The 19,491-nt window shown below is 37.7% G+C and overlaps 1 long non-coding RNA gene across 1 annotated transcript in view; it reads right to left on the bottom strand.

The window, feature by feature from the left end:
• Positions 1 to 3,050: 3,050 nt before the first annotated feature.
• LOC143408787 (uncharacterized) overlaps positions 3,051 to 19,491 on the bottom strand; it is a 161,315-nt gene continuing 144,874 nt past the window's right edge. Inside the window, exon 6 of the long non-coding RNA XR_013092520.1 lies at positions 3,051 to 3,102. This is a non-coding gene — a long non-coding RNA (uncharacterized LOC143408787). The remainder of the gene's footprint in view (positions 3,103 to 19,491) is intronic.

Here is a 19,491-nt window from a genome sequence, read left to right as displayed (position 1 = left end):
AAGTGGGATTATACAAAAATTCTATTAAGAACATTTTTAGATCATTTACTATAGGATAGATACATATTGTTAATAAGATTTTGATTTATTATTCTAAAGGTAAAACTAAAGAAATGGACATCAGTTATTATTTATTCAGTTAGAAAACATAGAGAACTGAAAATATATATAAAATAGGCTTTTTTTGTGCAGGGTGTGAGGTACTCATAAAATTGAGAACTATAAAATATAATTTTCTGGAAACCAATTTGATATCTTCCAATTCCATTTCTCAGATTTATCTTAAGAAAGCAGTAGCCAATGTACCCAAAGATGATGCCTGCAACAATGAGAAGCTGCTCATAATAATGATAAATTAAAAACTTAAATAACTAATATCATAATATTAGTATACAAAATTAGACATATGCAAAGGGTTGGTGTAACTACATCAACTTGGGAAAACAGCATATTATTTATTGAAAAATTCCATATACCAATAATATTTACAGCCTAAGTACAGCTTCTAAGAGGAGCATTTACATATCTGATTGCATGTATAAGCACACGTATAAACATTAGAAGCTCTGGAAATTTATATATCACATGATAACAATAAAAATATATAACCAGTGGAATTTTATGCTTTTTAGTTTACTTGTATGTTTTTATTTCTCCCAATAAATATCTATTGCTTTGCATAATAAATAATGAAAGTGCCACCCCCCTACCCCAGAGTAAAAGCAACTGCAAAAAAAGAGAGTTAGGCACTCTTCCCCAAGGTTCTTCCTTCCCTGGAGACTTAATCCTTCCCGATGTCCACAGTACTCACCATGATGTCTCCATTTTATCTAGATTTACTAATGAATTGCATAAGCAACTCTGCTCTGTCACTGGTTATTCATCCCTGCTGGAAGCAGAAGCATGATAGTTTTGTTAAGAATGACTTAAAAATTAAGTAACACTGAAGTTTTGATAAATTCCGTATGCATAGTTAAATAAATGTACACCTCTATAACCACAGTTTCCTTTGCTCTAATTTCTAATCAACCTTAACACGGAAATTGGTAAGACCCAGAGATGTGACCATGATGCCATGGAGGAATTGTTCTCTATCATTGTGATGGTAGACATTACAGTGAATCTTTCCAATATGTCACATGTTTATAGTGAACTGAGCATGTGCCATACTCACAGCAAACTACCACCATTTGGGGGTACTCCCAATACAATAGGCTCTTTATATTAAAAGGCTCTAGTTCCCTCAGCAATCACATTTAAGAGAAAGAAACTGAGGTATTGGAATGTGAACAGATTTCCCTGTGTGATCAAGGTAGAAAATCAACTGAACCAACATTAATATTCATGTCCATCTAGCTCCAAAATAAAGACTCCTTATAGATTGAGAACAGTTTCAGTTTCCTTTAGCAAACAAGTCAAGTTCTGACACTTCAGAATTTTCATTGGTCCTATTTTTACAGATCTACCCACTTCACAGACCGATAGAGTATGAGCTTTATTTTAAAATAACCTCTATGAGAAGACACTCTAGCTCCTCTAAATGATAAGGATGCTGTTATGGTTTAGATATAAAATGTCCCCCAAAAGTTCATGTGTGAAACAATGCAAAAAAGTTCAGAGGTGAAATGATTGGGTTATGAGAGCCTTAATATAATCAGTGAATTAATCCCGATAGGGATTAAATGGGTGGTAACTGTGGCTGGAGAAGGTGGGTCATGGGGGCTGAGCCTTTGGGGGTTATATTGTGTCCCTAGCAAGAGGAGTGGAGTTCTCTCTCTGCTTCTGGATTGGCCTGTGCTGATCACTGTCCTTCATCACCCTCTTCCACTGTGATGTTCTGAGTCACCTCAGGACAACAGCAATAGAGTTTGGCCATCTAAGGACTCAGCCCTTTGAAACCATGAATAAAAAATTTAAAAAACCTTCTTCTTCCAAAATTGTTCTTGTCACATCTTTTGGTAACAGCAGCAAAGAAAATGAGAATAGATGCATTACAAAATCTTTCAACAGTACATCCTTTCTGTGTTTCTCTTCATAGCATTTTGTCTCTCTGAGCCCCTCAACGAACATCAAGAAAAAACAGCATACAGTAAAAGAACTATGTCCTTTTAAACTCTCTCATTGCTATGAAATTCTTACTTGTTCAATTCACTCTAGTCCTGTTTCCTCAAGTTCTAGGTAAGCCATGGTTCCGCAAGGCAGTTTACAGGATAATTTTTGCTCTAAGTCTCAAGTTACATCCAGGATTTTGTGATTTTCCAGTTTGTCCATCAATTTTTTTATGAACCTGTGCCACACAATTATTTGTATCATTTGACTAAACGGAAGAAAACTGGGTTATGATGTAAAAAGTTAACAAGTCTACATATTATTTCTCTCTGGCTTTCTAAAGCATTCTATAATGCATTCTATAACATGCTGTTACATGGTTAGCTGCTCATCACATGAAAACTTGCATCACCATTGGCTGGAGAAGGTTACTGAGAAATTTGTGAGATAAGGAGTGATTAAAAGGCAATAAATCGCTAATGTTGTTATGAATAATCTATAGATAACTAGCAATCCTATAAACATGTATCATTGCCCTCACATGACTCTCAACAAAACCAAATTAAGTATGTCTTGGAAAAATATTGGTTAATACTTTGCTTATTTTGACAAACTAAAGTGTAAATCACATGTAAAGTGTAAGTTCTCAATTTTAAATCATACATAACATTTTATGAAAATCATTTTATTTCCTCTACTTTAGGATAGAATGGAGAAAAAGAGTACAATTCTAGGCCAATAAATTGTGACAAGACTTTCACTTCTTTGGCCACTCAAAAACTTGCAGTTACAGAAAATAAAACTTATTTCTGTAATTGGGAAATTTTGTTTGGTCTTATATAATTTTCAAATTTAGATATAATTTTTTCAATAGCAATAAGAAAAACTTAATTCAAGGGAAGATAAAGAAAATTAACCCTGAGCAAAAATGCATTCAGAGGACAACAAAACAGATAATTCCTCCTAGCAGACCATCAACATAGAAGAAATGAATGGCTTACGTGCAGGCAGCCCAGGTTTAGAGAGATGGGGTAGGTGAGGAAGGCCAAAAACCTAAGTAAATAGATAAAAACAGCTAATAACAGTGTGTATTTAGAAAAGGACTAGAGGCTACCTGAAACTTGGGGAGAAACCAGGGAAAATATATTCTGAAAAATGAATTTTCAAGATATTTGGAACTTAGAGAGCAAATTAATAAAAGGTATTTTTAATTGTCTTCTCTACCATGCAATGTTCAACCTTAACCACTCACACTTAGATGCATCCACCTATGTATTTCCTGGATGTTTACATGTTTTTCTTTTGAAAGGATTCCTGTGCTGATGTGAACCACAGACTGGCTCTCCTTGAAAACATTTATCATTAATATTTTTAGCAGATATCTAAAATAAATAGGCTAATTATGTAATACTTAATAGATTCACATATATGGTCATCAGTCCTAGTCATGAAAATATCTGCTGTAAAAACATTTTAAGTAATCTAATGCAGATAGCTGAATAATACCACATGATCTGAGAACTATCGGTTTAATGACAACTATATCATCAGTACATGCATTTTTGTTTTGATAAAGTAAATAGCTTTAAATTTCACTTTTATATTAAAAGTTAAAACATCCAGAAAAATACAATGGTAATTGTGACACAAAAACCTATATAAAGGATAATGAGAAGGCATGAATTTGTACAATGTATATTATATATTGTGTATTAACTATTTTAAGAAAATAAACCTTACTAGTTTGAGAGATTTATTCAGAAGTCAAAGGAAAAAAGAAACAAAAATCATATAGTAAAATACTTACATATGCAAATATTCACCTAAATGTCATAATATTTATATTTGAAATTGATTACAAAGCAAATGAGCCATTATAAAACTTTATAAGTTTTAGAGCAGACAATGTATTTTGGTATCAATAACAACACTCAGTAAATTAAAACAGTATATTTGCAGGTCATATTTTCCCACTCAATTTAATAACCACACATTTATTAATTCATTTATTTGTTATTTACATAAGATTCATACACATATAGTTTCTACATAAACAAGGAGAGAATGAAGGAAATAAAGGGAGAAAGAATGTATTGCCTACTATTAGGTGTTGAATACTGTGTTAGTGGCTATAAATAACATACAAATTGGTCACAAAGTCAGCTTCAAACACTAGAAAAAAAGGTGATTTTTCCAAAGTTATTAGAAAGGTGAGAGGAAATATGATATTTTATATAAACTGAAACAAGGTTATCTTACTGTTACAGTTTGAAACTTGCATGTCCCCCAAAAGCTCATATGATGAAGGCCGGATCCCAAGTGCAGCCATGTTCAGAAAAGGAGCTTCTGGGATACAGTTGGATAATGAGGCATCTGATCTCATCAATGTATTCAAATGTTGGTGGGTTCATAATTAGACAGCATTATTGGGAAATGGTGGAAATTGTAGAAGGTGAGGCCTAGTTGAAGGAAGTAGGTCACTGTGGGCATGCCCTTGAAGGATATATATTGTGCCCAGCCCTTTTTTTCTGTCACAATCTTTCTCTCTCTGCTTCTTGGCCACCATCAGGTGAGTAGCTCTGCTTTACATGCCCTTTCTGCCATGATGCTCTGCCTCACCACAGGCCCACAGCAATGGAGTTAGCCAACAATGAACTGCAACTTCCAAAACCATGAGCCTAAATGAATCTTTCCTCCCCTAATTTGATTTTTTCAGGTATTTTGTCACAGCTGTGAAAAACTGACTAACACAGTTATTTCAAGGAACATATTACATTATAGCTTTATATTTATCCTTTAAAACATCAAGAAAAGTAGAAGTGGTATGTTGTATGCAGAAATGAGATGTGTTTTGCCCCTTTGAAGACCTGAGGTAAAGATGACATATTTATTCACAGAATATGGAAGGTAAGAATACACATATTTTTTTAAATATGAAGGAAGAAAGTAATGAAGGAAGGAAAGAAGAAACAAAAGCAGGAAATATTGTTAGCAATACATCAGCAAAGAGATCACAGAAGTCAACACTGTGTTTCCAAAAGCAAGAGAAAGCATTACTTCCTGACCACCCTTTCCAACACCAGTACCTCCCTGGCACAAGCAATTGGGTTTGAAGCCACTGGAGGAGGACTAGTGGCTGAATCCATGCAGAAGTGATTGAGGTTAATTGAAGAGTGGAAAGGAAGAACATGGAGCACACCGAAGGTGGGTGTGTATTGGCGAAAGTGGTAAAGACCCAGACCCTGCCAATGTCCTGTGCCCAGAGGGTAATCTCTGAGGACAGGAGCTATACACAGCACAAAGCTTAAAGGACAACAACCAGGATCTCTGCTAGAATAGCTGAGCTCAGGACTGATTACCAGGAATGATGCCACCATTGCAATGCCTGGGGCATATTGCCTGTAAATGTAGGAGTTGCCACTCAGCAGCAATTTCTGATGGCCAAAAGGATAATAGCAGAGTTGATCATGATTATGTCTGAGCCTACACAGACTTTCCTGTAATATGAGTTCCTGAGTTGTGAGGCCTAAAATTTAAATGGAAGTGATTTCTAAAATCATCTCCAGATGTAAATAGACTATTTAACTTTGCTTGGGTTAAAATACTGACATTAAAATTATTTTTATTAGACTATCCCCTGGAATTATTTCAATATGCTCTTACTAAAAATAAAATCTTGGACTTTGTATCTATTCAAAATGAATCAATGTATGCTAAGGCAAACTATAATAAAATAATATTTTAGGCAGTTTATTTATACTTTAATGGGTCATAGCTAGAAAATATCAAATATTTAAATGGTACATAATTTTGCTAGGAAAAAAAAATTTATTAAGGACCTGAGGATAAAAACTTATTTAAAGATTTGAATCACTGGATAAATAGGGTATAAGTATGAGAAACACTGTCCATACTCTCTTGTCATGTGACGAAATTGTGACTTGATAGACTCATTTGCAGTGAAAAGGAACCTTTACAGACATGTGATACTAAATCTATTCTTGAGTATCCTACATCATGCTTAATGATGCAGGAATTATTACATTCTACAGTTCTGGTTTTTTTTTTTTTTTTTTTTTTTTTCCCTGAGGCAGGCAGAAGCATCTTTGAGAAGCGTGGCTACAAGAAAAATTGTCCTTCCATTTATATAAAACAACTGTCTTAGAATTTTCCTCCTCAACTTTTTACCCTAATCTAATAATTTTAGATGATTAATTTCTTCTTCTAATCTAATTATAAAAATTCATAAGGAACAAATCAAATGTCTCTTTCATAAGCAAGCTCTTGAATTTATTAAAAATCCTCCATAGTCTTCTCTTGCACAGATTCAATATCACAATTCCTTCAAGGTATCCTTATCTGCCAGGCATGGAATTCTCCTCCTCTATGAATTGCCATGATGTCAATATCCTTAAGTTCTAATGCTAAACAATGTTTCCTGAAGGAGATGAAATCAAATGAGAAGAAAACAGAAACATAAACTCCCTCATGCTGTACATTGGTCCATAGGACTCACAAGGAGCTTCTCTAGATGTGAATTACCATGACATATGTCAGTGACATGATTTATTACATGTAATTCAATTATTTTTCATTATAGCTTTAAAAAGAAATATAAAGGGAGACACTACTTATTTTCCTTTAAACTCTAAATTTAAAAAAAACAAAACATTCTTTTTTGTGTCATTGAGATGCAACTGAATTTGCCAGAAGTATCCCTACCATTTCTAAAATGTTCCCTCATCTACTGGCACACACGAGGCTACCTTTTCTCAATGCAAAAAGAGAAAAGAGCAACTGTAAGACTTCCAAAATGTGCTATAAAAACACCTGCTGCAGAAAAAGTGTCTTGCACTAAAATTGGCACTGAAATATACAGCATATCCTGTTTCTTCTTTGTCTCCTTCATAGGTCCAGCTCAACAAGATTAGCATCTTCATAACTGATAAGTCCCAGACATCAAAGTGTTTTCCTATCAATTATACAAAACTCAATTTAATGAGCCAGATATTTTTGGAAAATGGTATTTGCTTTATTATACTGGCACTATTTCCTGAAGTCATTTGAATAGCAAAAAATAAAAATTTTCATCAACAGGATTAAAAAGGAATGACATGAATAGAACATTAGGTATTGGTGGTTTGGAGGCAAAGCAAGATGGCAGCTGAGTAAGACCCTCCAGTGATTGGTCTCCTATGAACATGCCCATTGGAAAGGCTATTCATATCCCAAACTATCCAGAGTCAAGAAAGCCAGATAAGATATGATTAGAGTGATGAAATTTGTAATAAAAAGAAAAAATGCATTTGAAAGGGCAGGAAGAAAAGTTCTTTCTATGCCACCCCTCCCCCAGCTCTAAGTATCTCACCTTGGAGAAAGACTTCTTCCACCTGAGGGAGGGAAAGGGACTTAAGTCCAGGTCTTAGAACTGAAACTCAATACCAGGCCTGCCATGGTGAAATTCAGTGTCAGACAGAGCCCCGCAACCCTACCGCTAGGCCAATAGCTGAGAAACTGCACTAGCCAGTTGTCTATCTCCTCCTCCCTCCAACTTTGGACAACAGGAGAAGAAAGCCCCTACCTGCTGGGGAGCTTGGAGCTCAATGCTAGACCCACCATGGTGAACCGGTGAACCAAAACAATAGGCAGAAAGCAAAGACCCCATATTGAGGCCAATCCTGAAAGACAGGGCTTTTCTAGACTTTTCCCAGCATGCATGGGACTGACTTGAATTTTGGCCAGCATTTTTGTGAGCTTGAATGGACCTGGGACATCACCCACACTAGACTGTGCATTTCCAGTGCTGTGGCTGGAAATCAAGTACAACACAGCTTAGCATACACCTTGATAGCCCCATCCATCCCCAAATCTTAGGAAGCATGACAATTCCCAGGACAGTGCTCACAAACAGAACTTCCAGGCCTCCCCTGGCACCAGGCAGACACCTACACCCCAGTGGGACGCTCTTGTGTTTTAGCCTACAAAACCACCAACCCCAGCCTAACCCTGGGTGCACCTCTGAGACTGTGTGGGTCTTTGTGGCTCTGAGACTCAAACATGACCTTGCATAGCCAGTCTTAGTAGCCAAGGGACTGCTGTTACCAACACTACTACAATTTCAGGCAGCAGATCATGGAACAAAACTTCATTAGTTTTAAGTAGGTCCAGGTTTTTGGTACAGAACTTGACCTCGGAACTCAGAACTCAGTGTTGGGCTGATGAAACCTAATATGTAAGAGCCCCAGCCATTAGGTCAACACTTATGGATGGAACCACTGGAACATCCCCAGTGTTGGGGTAGATAAGCAGCCCCAGTCTATCAGACTACTATTCCAGTCAGCATCTCCTGCAGCTGGTTACAGGTTTGGGGACATGAATCCATCTCAGCAGTACGCAGACTTAGCAGCATGGATATTGATCTCACCCAAGTGTTATGCAAGTCTTGTCCACCTGTGGGCTCAGCATAAGACACAACACTGGAGCCCCATAGCTATAGGCATGGCATAGCCTGAAGCTGGTCTTTCTGAAACAGGAGTTTTGAGAAGAGACTAGATTCCCCACGTAACAAATTTCTTTCTTGGTTTCTGTATCACACATTTGAAGAAAACAATTCACAGGCAATAACGCAAGGGAAGGGTAAACGGAGTAGGATTTAAGTGAGAAGAGAGAGAACCCCCATAAACGGGAAGGGGCCTGATAACAAGAAAAACCCATTTTGGTGTGCTAACTTAGGGGCTTAGGTGGTTTGGGGGTATGAGAATTTATCAAAATCTATGTTAAACAGGCATTGAAAAGGGTCAAGGCTATTGGCTGTGTCCTTTTGCCTGAGCTTTAATCCTCCCTATAACTCCCATCTGGGTTCACTCCCACCTTCCATTTTGTCCTCTCTCTCTTGGAAAAGTAGTTGGCTGGAGTATTCCCACAGTGAGCCATCATGATCTTTTACATTTAAAAAAGGCCTTGGTGGTGCCCACAAATATTTCCAGGGTTAGCCTCCTGGTGTGATCTTTGTCTTTGAATAAGACCTTAATTGGGGCCCATTGCCCAATTTCCTGACCATTTTCTATTCTTATTCGTGCCTATGTTGAGCTCTGTAGAATCTCACAGTGCCTATCCATAGGACTAAGATGAGGAATTTGAGCCTTCCCTAAGCTTAGAGAGAGACATTGGAGGATGGACCACCCTTTTAAGATGTTTTCCCTTTTCAAACCGAACTAGACACCAAGTACATTTGCATCAATGTGGATTAAGCAGTATACAATTATGTTAGCTGAAATAAGCCCTGTACAGAAAGACAAGAAATAAAATATCTTACTGAAATGTGGAGTATAAGAGTTTCTCCGATAAACTTCTCATAGAAGTTGAGAATAAAATTGAGATTACCAGAGGCTGGGGGAAGAGGGGCTGATCAATGGGTATCAAGTTACAGTTACATAGAATAAGAAGTCTGTTTTAGTCAGCTATTTTGCTGCTGTGATCAAAAGACCTCACAAGAGCAATTTTAAGAGGAGAAGACTCTTTGGAAGCTTATGGTTTCAGAGGTTGTTTTGGTTTGGATGTGAGATGGCCCCCAAAAGCTCACGTGTAAGACAGTGCAAGAAGGTTCAGAGGAGAATTTATTGGGTTATGAGAGTCTTAATTCAATCAGTGAATTAACCCCCTGATGGTATAACTGGCTGGGAGCTTAAATGGTAGGGTGTGGCTGGAGGAGATGCAAATTGGGAAATGGCTTGGGGTATATATTTTTATCTGGTGTGAAGAATCTCTCTCTCTCTCTCTCTCTCTCTCTCTCTCTCTCTCTCTCTCTCTCTCTCTCTCTCTCTCTCTCTCTCTCATCACCATGATGTGAGCTGCTTCCCTCTGCCACCCTCACCGGCCATGATATTCAGCCTCACCTCAAGCCCTGGGGAATGGAGCCGGTCATCTGTGGACTAAGACCTCTGAAACCAGGAGCCCTCAAATAAACCTTTCCTCCTTTAAAATTGTTCTGGTCAGAAGCTTTAGTCACAGTAGAAAAAAAGAGAAAAAGCTGACTAAATCAGCAGTCTCCGGCCTTAAAAGGCTGGCTCCATTGCTCTGGGTCAAAGTAAGGCAGGACATCATGTCAGAAGAGTATTGCAAAGGAAAATGCCCAGGACATGGCCACGAAGAAGCAGGGAGAGAGAGCTTTGCTCAAAAGGACAAAAGATAAACCTCATGACAAGTCCCCAATGACCCACCTCCTCTAGCCACACCCTATCTGCCAGCATTTAACAGCCAGTTAATCCCAATCAGTGGATTAACACACTGAGTATATTAAGGCTTTCATAATCTAATATTTTGCCTCTAAGTCCTTTTGCAATAACTCACACATGAACTTTTGGGGGAACCTCATATATAAAGCATAATAAACATAATAAAGTCCTCTTCTGCTATTGCTCAGTAGAGTATCAATAACAAGTATGTACATCATACCTCAAAAAGTCAGCAGAAAGAATTTTGAATATTTCCAGAATAGAGAAATGATGCATGTTTGAGGAGACAAATGTTTTTAGACAGATTTAACTGTTAAATTATATATCAAAACATTACACGGTACTCCACTAATACATATATTTTCATATTTTTAGCAGTTAAAACTAAAAGTAAAGATATGAAAAAGATGGAAATTTGATCAGTTGATGATATTTTTTCTTCTAATCAAAGGCCTCACAGCAATAGTATCAGAAGTTCTCTTACCTTTTGCCTATCATTTTAAGATGCTGATTGAAACCTAGTATTTATGCAAATAACCATTTTCATCAACATGTCCCTTAACAATGAATGTATCCATTTCTTGGAGCTAATCTGATGAAATAGTTTTGGAAACATATTCTCAGAACCCATACTTGAACCCATACTTGTTTCTGTTAATCCAGTATTTCTTTTTTAGTAATCAAAGAGTCAGCAGCCATTTTAGATAGGGAAAACAATAAATCTTTAAATGGTTATTTTACATAATTCTTTCTCTTTCTAAGTAAGAAACTGAAACTCAAGAGAGTTTGATCAGGAAGTCATGTAATCCAAAATTGGACAACCAGGCCTTCTAAGTGATTATTTTCAATACAGCACTATATTTTATCTTTATATGAGATATAAAAAGTTGAATTAAATAGAGCATTTTAGAGGCACTGAGATTTTTTTAATTACATCTTGTTTCTACCTGCCTCTCATAAAAGCCCTCCACCTCGCCTCTTAATCTAAATAGCCCCTAAGCTCCTGTTTGTCTTTCAGAACTGAGCTCAAAGAGCACTCCTCCATTTTTAGTTTTAGGAGGATTCCTAAAATGTCCCAAGTTCAAGGAGAAAGAATTTTAAGAATGTTAAAAGTGATAATATCTTACTAAGCTACCTTAAGAATTAAATTTTAAAATGGCACAACAGAGGGTTATTATTATCTATTTTTGTAGTGTAAAGGTCTCTTTGTTATGGCATTAGTGTATCAGTCAGTGTTCAACCAGAAAAATAGAACTAAAAAGAAGTATAATTAAGGGATTTAATGTAAGAAATTGGGGGACTGATTAGGCAAGTTAAAACCCCACAGAACAGGCTACCAGAAAGGGCAGGCTGAGGCTTTTGCACAGGAGCTGAGGCTACAGTCCACAGACAGAATTCCTCCTCCTGCTATGGAACCTCAGTTCTGTTCTTAAAACCCTTTAGCACACTGAAGCAGGCTCACCCATGTTATCCAAAATACCCTCCTTAAGACAACTGACTATATTTCTTAATCATAGCTACAAAATACATTCATGAAAAATAAGTGTTTGAATGAATCATTGAGAACATATCCTTACTAACAGGACAAAAAAAAAAAATTGACCATGGCAATAGAATATCCTCTATCAATGGCCATAAAAATGCACCAGAAACGTGAACACAAAATATCACTGGTAAGAAAAATTGATATTTATTTTACTACCCATCATACGATTCTCCTGATCTAGTGACGGATGCCTAATATTGGCTGACCCTGCCCATGGCATCTGCAGACAACAGTCAGGTCAGCTGATGCTGATCTAGGCTGATCTTAGCTGGAACCACTAAGTTCTTCTCCACGGATATCTCATCCCTCACTAGATTACCTGAGGGCTTGTTTTCTATGATGATAACAGAGGTCCAAAGAGAGAGCAGAAGTATATAAAACCTTTTGAGCCCTAGGGGGTATAATCATTTCTGACCCATACCATTGGCCAAAATAAATCACTAAGACATCCAAAATTCAAGGGGCAGTTCTATGATATTGATGTATTCCTCAAAGGCACATGTATCAAATGCTCGCTTTCCAGCCCATGGCACTAGGGAGGTGGTGAAGACTTTGATACATGGGACCTTAGATCATTAGGAGCATGCCCTCAGAAGAGGTTATGGGATTCTAGTATCTTTCTTTTCCTCTCTCTTTTTACTTAATAGGCACCATGACATGAACAAGCTTCCTTTTTATACTGCATCCAATATTGTCCCAGTGCAAAGCTCTTGACTTCTTTCAAAAGATTCCAATCTCTTTAGCAACTGCAGTGTCCTTGGCAATACTGCCTTAACACAAGCCAAAGTGATGGGGACAATTGATCATGGACTGAAACCTCCAAAACAGTGAATCAAAATTAACTCTTCTTCTTTTTAAGTTAATTAGCTCAGATAGTTTGTTACAGTAATGGAAATCTGACTAACATAGTAAATAGTTACTGAGAATTAAGGTTGTTACTCTGAATATACCTGAGAGAAATTGGTTTATGGGAGGAGTTTGTAAAAGTTAGGAGGAACATGGTAGAAAAAGCCTATAATTCAGTAAGTGGAGCTCAATGAGTGATTTTGGTGATGGCTCATGTGACCACAACACTAATAAAAATGTAAATAGTAAAGGTTATGCTCATGAGGTTTCAGACAAAAATAAGTAAAATATTTGTAATTGGACTATGGGACACCCTTCTTATGCCATGGCAAAGAATTTGGTTGCTTTATATCCATGCCCTGAGACTTTGTGTGAAGCTGAGTTCAAAGGTGACAGACAAGTTTATTGGGCCGAGAAAACATCAAGACGGTACAGCATTCAGGCAGCATCCTGGGTGTTTCTGGCTGCTTTTAGCCCGATTTACTAGAGGAGCATGAATCAAGATCAAAAAGGAGCAGAGCAGAAATTCTGAAAAACTTACAGTTTGCAAGAAAAGAAGCATATCTAAAGACATTGCCAGGGACAGTGCAGTTACTAAAGAGATTGGAATGTTTTGAAAGAAGCCAAATGATTTGCACTGGGACAATAAGATACATGTCTCAGGGGCATCTCAGGAATTGGCAAGATCTCACCCATGGCAAGCTCAAAGGTGTAAAAGACAGTATCAACTCAAGTTCAAAGACTTACATTTGAAAAGAGAGCTCTGGACATCTTGCCTTTAAAGGGCCCCGGGGAATTTTTTCCCCAGGATTTCTTTCCCTGTGGTCAGTCTTTGAAGCATTCAGAGGCCAATATGGCCATGGTCCAAATAGGCTCAAAAACAGCTCATGCCAGAGGCAGACCTGAATGTTTCCCACATGGTCCTGGGTTTTTGCAGACAGACAGAATGCAAGAGTCATGGGGTCATGGAGGCTTCCACCACGATTTCAAAGGAAGGCCTGGGAGGCAAATTAGTGTGTGGCAGGGTCAGAGTCTCTGAAAACAGCCTCTGGCAGGCTAATAGCCTAACGCCTCCAATATTTTGTGATGCTGAAGCTGCAATGGAGACCCCAAGAAGTTAGAGATGACAGGAATAGGGCAAAAGGAAAACACAGGCAGTGAACAGAGCCAGACCAAGAGATCGGCCAAATGGGCTGCAAGAGGCAAGGCTATATATGTGGGATTTCCCATGGGATGGACTTAATGTTTATTCTGTTTTGGTTTATTGTTTTTTTTTTGGGGGGGGTTGTTTTTGTTTTTGTTTGGGGGGGTCAGCACTCTTCCCTTTTCCTTTCTATCCTGCTTCTCCTTTTGTAATGGGAATGTTTACCATTATACCATTATGTCTTGGAAGTATGTAACTTGATCTTCTCCTTTTTACAAAGACCCACAGTTAAGAGTTTTCTTTGAGTTTCAGGTAAACTATAGACTTGGACTTTTGATCAAAGCTGGGACAGTTAAGGCTTTGGGAACTCATTCATATAACATAATGGTGTTCTTCAGGTGTTTTATTACAGTAATAGAAAGCTGACTAACAGAAATAGAAAAGTAAATGCTATCTGTCAATGGAGAGGAATTACAAATTCATGTCTTAAAGGGCACATATACAAACTAGAACATAGATATGATTTTTTAGAAGAAATCTACCACATCTATCCAGTTTAAAAATTAAAATGTCTAAAGACTTTTTGATCATTTGATAAGCTGTCTTAATAAAAAAAAGTTATTCAAAAAGGTCTGATTTTATGCTAATACAAGTTGGACCTAGAGCCTCATCTAGGAATCACATCAACTTGAAGTGCAGTCATATACATGTCCCGTTATTATCCGGCATCATTCTGAAGCTAAGATATGGAAACCAAGAAGGCAGATGCTGAAATCAATTTGCAGTTCAGGCTTTGTATGACAGAGAGTTCAAATAGAAGAAGAGGTGAAGAATTGAGTTCATTTAAGAAGTGGTTGAAATTATTAGACATGAAGAAAAACTGATGGATATTGATGAAATGGAAGAAACCAAGGGACTAGAGATCACAATGAGGTTGAAATATATGATTGAGGTCAAGCCCTGCCTTAATGTTTGTGAAGCTGAGGGCAGAAGTTCAAATAAAGACTAAAGATCTCTAGATTATATACCTACACATTTAAAAATTACAGATAAACCCAGAAAGTTGTTTAGTATATTATACCTACCCCTCCTCTCTTGACTACCCTGTCTTAATCACAACAAAAATACCATCCAAGAGTGGACAGCACGGGAAAACCCATCCACAGCTCTGGCCTGCTATCTTGCCTGACTTTATCCCACATGAAAACATATGGCTCAACAGCAGAATAAAATAGACATTATTATTGCTGGGGGTATATACGCGACTGCATGACCTATGTAATTCTGCAACCTGTACACTCAGAAAAATGAGAAATTATATTCCATTTGATTAAAATATATATATAAAATGCATGGAAACCTGGAATCCCAAACACTCCCCTACAAACAGCTGACTCTGGTGAAGATTTAGAAATTTTAGATGGCTGCCTCCTAGTGTTAGTTGCCCTTAAGAGAACTAACTGGAGAAACAGCCTATGCAGGTGGTCAAAGCAGGATGACATGCATTCGAACAGGGAATTCCAGCACCCTGTAACTCAGCACAGAATCTGGGAAGGAATTCCAGAGGCTCTGGGTAGGCACTTACACTTGGCTGCATAAGCTCCTCACCCTTTCAAAAGGATATTTTCCCAATGAGGATTAGGGTAGGGGCCTATAAAGGGAGCTCTCTTGCCTGGAACAAAGGAAATAATGATATAATAATAGTGACGATTTTAAAAACAGAAGTGTGTTATTCAGCATTCTATTTCTATTACAAAGGCCTTTGATTGTGGGAGACCAACCTTGCATGTGACTGAGTCACACTCCCGGACTGGGTGCTAAGGCGCTCAGTCACAGAAATGTGGAAGAGCTTTCCCCACCCTTCTTGGGTTCGGTGTCTCATGCATGGGTGTGTCTTGCTACAGCCCCATGGGTGAAGCTGTGCTCACCTGTTCCTTTGTAATATAACCTCTTGCCCTGTTTAGGATAGAATCTTCCATGGAAGTGCCTTGTGTGTGTCCCCTCCTCTTACTGTGCCCTTGGGTGTGGCCTACCCAGGTGTCAGTCAACCTGCTGACAGTGGACATCATGAAGATAGACTCAGCCCCCTGAAACCTGACCCCTTGCTTCATTTGAATACCTTCTTCTCAATAAAAGGGGTCAGCACGTGCTCTCGCCCTCTCTCTCTTCCTGCGGATCCTGAAGGTCAGAGGAGCCATCACAGCGACCCCAGTGAAAAAGGTACTTGTGTCCTTTGTGTGGTTATTTTGCGTAGCCCAGTTAGCCCAGTTCAGCTGGAGTGACCCCTGAGCCTTTTAGTCGCAAAAACAGAAACCCGGCATTTGATAAATCAAATTACAGGAAGCAAAGGTTTACTTTGGTTCATAGTTTTGGAGCTTCTAAATTTATGATTTGGTGGACACATTGTTTACCGGCTGAGGAAGGTGGTGGCAACACATCATGACCGAACCATAGGGCATAGAAAACCCATTCACCTCATGGCTAGGATGTAAAAGAAATGAAAAATGAAGACAATAAGACACCACAGTTACCTTCAAGGACATACCCTCAGTGACCTAGAGCTTCCTACTAAGCCCCAGCTGCTAAGGGTCCAGCCACCTGTCAATATCACCACCTATTAAAGATCCAGTATTTAACATACGGGATTCTGGGGGACATCGCAAGTCCAAATTATACCAAGAAATGTGTGAGGCTTAAAATTTAATCTCAGATAATTAGAGAGGAATATGAAATGTACATTCAAGACACTGGCTTGCTGAAGTGGAAACAGATAGAATTAATATTGATGCAGGTGAAGAGACTCAATAAGGGTAGCCTGCATAAAGATCAACTTTGAGAAAATGAAGTTCCCCAGTACAGGAGCCAAAGACAGAAACAGAAGCTTGGAAAATCAGGTGCCTACAATTTTGATGAATAAAATTAATAGTGAAGTTCTGAATTACCAGAAAAGAGGACATCATATAGCCAAGTGGCAGTTTACAGCACTGGAGAGACTGGAAGATTATGGATGGAGAATTGCTTGGAAGATGTAAGTAAGAACAACTGGCTCACTGTACGTGCCCCATAAGAAAATGGTGAATTTATGGATTACATTTCACAAGAGGAAAAACTTTCTGGTGATTGTTCCTTTACTTGATTGGCATGAAATCTCATAAGAAATCATGTATACAATTGGATTCGGAAAGCAGACAACATACCGCATTAGATGCCATTTCAATTCTGTTCCAAAATTAAAAGTTTATCATTCTAGTTACATTAATTAAATCTCAATGCTTCAATATTTGTGACTCAAATGTAAATTGCACATTAAGCACTCATACAGTCACATACACATAGCACACGTGTTTTTAAATTATTCTTTTTAAAATTTAATACTGAAAAAGCCGACTGTCTTTAGAAACAAAATTTTACAGAGCTCCTGCAGGATTTTAACATTTAGCGGGGGAAAGCCAAAAAGATGTGACCCTCTTTTAATGAATGCAATTACTAAAAATATCATTAATCAAGAATAATTTTCACATCAACAGAGCAGTCATAACAGTATCTCTAAAACTACATGTTGTGACCCATTACTTTCTCTTGACTAGAATGTTTTTAATGCAAAAATAACCGAAGAAAATATCCCTTGTAGTATATAACCATTGCATGATTAAATATAGTTGTGCATAATACATGTCATATAGATTAAAATATTTTTTAAAGAGAGCGAAAGAATTTTTTAATATTAACTTTCAGTTTTTGGTGGACACACATCTTTATTTTATTTTTATGCGGTGCTGAGGATGGAACCCAGCGCCCAGCGCCCTGCGCATGCCAGGCAAGCGCATTACTGCTTGAGCACATCCCCAGCCCAAAAATAATTTTAAATATTTTATTATTTGTTATATATTTCTTAATTTCCAAACATTTATTGAGTACCTATGATGCTAACATTTGAATGTAGAGTTGATTGTAAAAGACATAGAAAGTCTCTACAGAGCTCGAAATCCAATGGCAAAGGAAAACGTTAAGTAGGCAAGAAACAAATCATTAAAATTTAAAAAAAAAAAAAGTTTTCAAGGGTGATCATAGGTAACTAAAAGGGGGAAAACATAGAGGAAGCATTCATTCATAAAGAACAATGATGAGTGCTATAGTTGTATCTGCAATTTCCCCTAAAGGTCCATGTATTAGAGGTTTCCTAGAACATGACACTATTTAGAAGTGGTGAAACCTTTAAGAGTTGGAGTTTATTTGGAGGAAGTTGGGTTAATAGTGCCAGTCTCTGGTGATTGAAAGATGTTTAGTATTTCTTACCGACCTCTCTTAATAAGGCTAATAGCCTAACACCTCCAATATTTTGAAAGTACATTCACTGATTTTCTATAATAGTCCATACAGAGAAAATTCACCACTGATTTAGGAATAGAAAATAGGAGAACAGAAATTTCTAAGGAATAGAGAATGAATAGATAGAATGACAGGAGAAAAAGAATCTCTACAAGAAGCAGAACCATCTCATTGCTTATCTCAACCAACATTTCTGCAGGCTTTAACCATTCTGTCCCCACATTTTAGGAAGTGCTGATTGTGGAACGCTGTGCAGAGCACTATGACAGGAATCTTTGTGGAATCATAGGATGGATTTCTGGGAGGAGTTGAAGACAAAGCAAAAACAATTTACAGAAATCGTCCAAATCCAAAGAAAGATTTATTAACATTTTTTGCTTTGTTGACTGTTTGGTTGTATGCCTTAAGGAAGAAAGACTTCAGCATGTGTAAATGCCTAAATGAAGGAAGGTGTCAGGAAGCAGAGTAAGCAGAGAGAAGTTAAATGTGCAGGAAAGTGTTAAGTGTTTTACACCTGAAATATGGCAAGGGAAGCCATGGAGGGATGGAAAGCCCAAGGGAAGGGATTCACCCTGTGCAGCTGCAGGGAAAGCCTCATTTGCATATAGATGCAAATAATGTCCTAGTCTTGGAGCCTGCAGGGTTATCTTCCACAGGTTGGCACTTTCTCAGTGAAGGCAGGGAGGTAAGGATCAAAAAGAATAAGACAATTGGGTGGAACGACTTGAAATATAGGAAGGGAGAATATTCCAAGTAGCTGCTGTGTGGATGATGGGAAAAATTACACAGAGAGATCTATTTTTAAAAGGGGGAGGGGAGTGCTATTTAAAATGATATTTAGCATTTATTACAAGATTTTTCTGGAACAGTTGGGTGTTGAAAATAAATGTTCTGAAAAACATATGGTTCCAATGAAGCACCATAAAAGATTCTTCCCTGACAACTTGGAGGACAAGAGTATTTAATTCCCCAGGAGTTAGAGGATGATGGAGAAAAGAGGACCCGCCAGAGAGCCATTTCCTCTGTGTAAAACTTGTGAACTGATGAAATGCTTCTTGCTGTCAAAGCAAAATGTTAGAATCTGCTTTAAACCTACATGCAGTTTATCCAGTCAGGTAATGATTCACTGACAAACTTGAGCTTTTATTCCAATCTGTGTATATTATGGCAAATTGTTTTTATGACATCTCAAAAGAAAAAGGAAAATAAACACCCAACCACTTTTAAAGAGGTTGGTTTTCAGGCAAGTCGGTGAGTTCTGCACAAAGTTAACCAAATGGATGGCATTATGTCCGCAAAAGACTTTCCAACATTAATAATATTTACCACTATTCACCTCTCTC

Source organism: Callospermophilus lateralis, chromosome 10 (assembly GCF_048772815.1).
Source record: "Callospermophilus lateralis isolate mCalLat2 chromosome 10, mCalLat2.hap1, whole genome shotgun sequence".
NCBI classification, from domain to species: domain Eukaryota; kingdom Metazoa; phylum Chordata; class Mammalia; order Rodentia; family Sciuridae; genus Callospermophilus; species Callospermophilus lateralis.
This window is presented reverse-complemented; position numbering and strand designations above follow the sequence as displayed.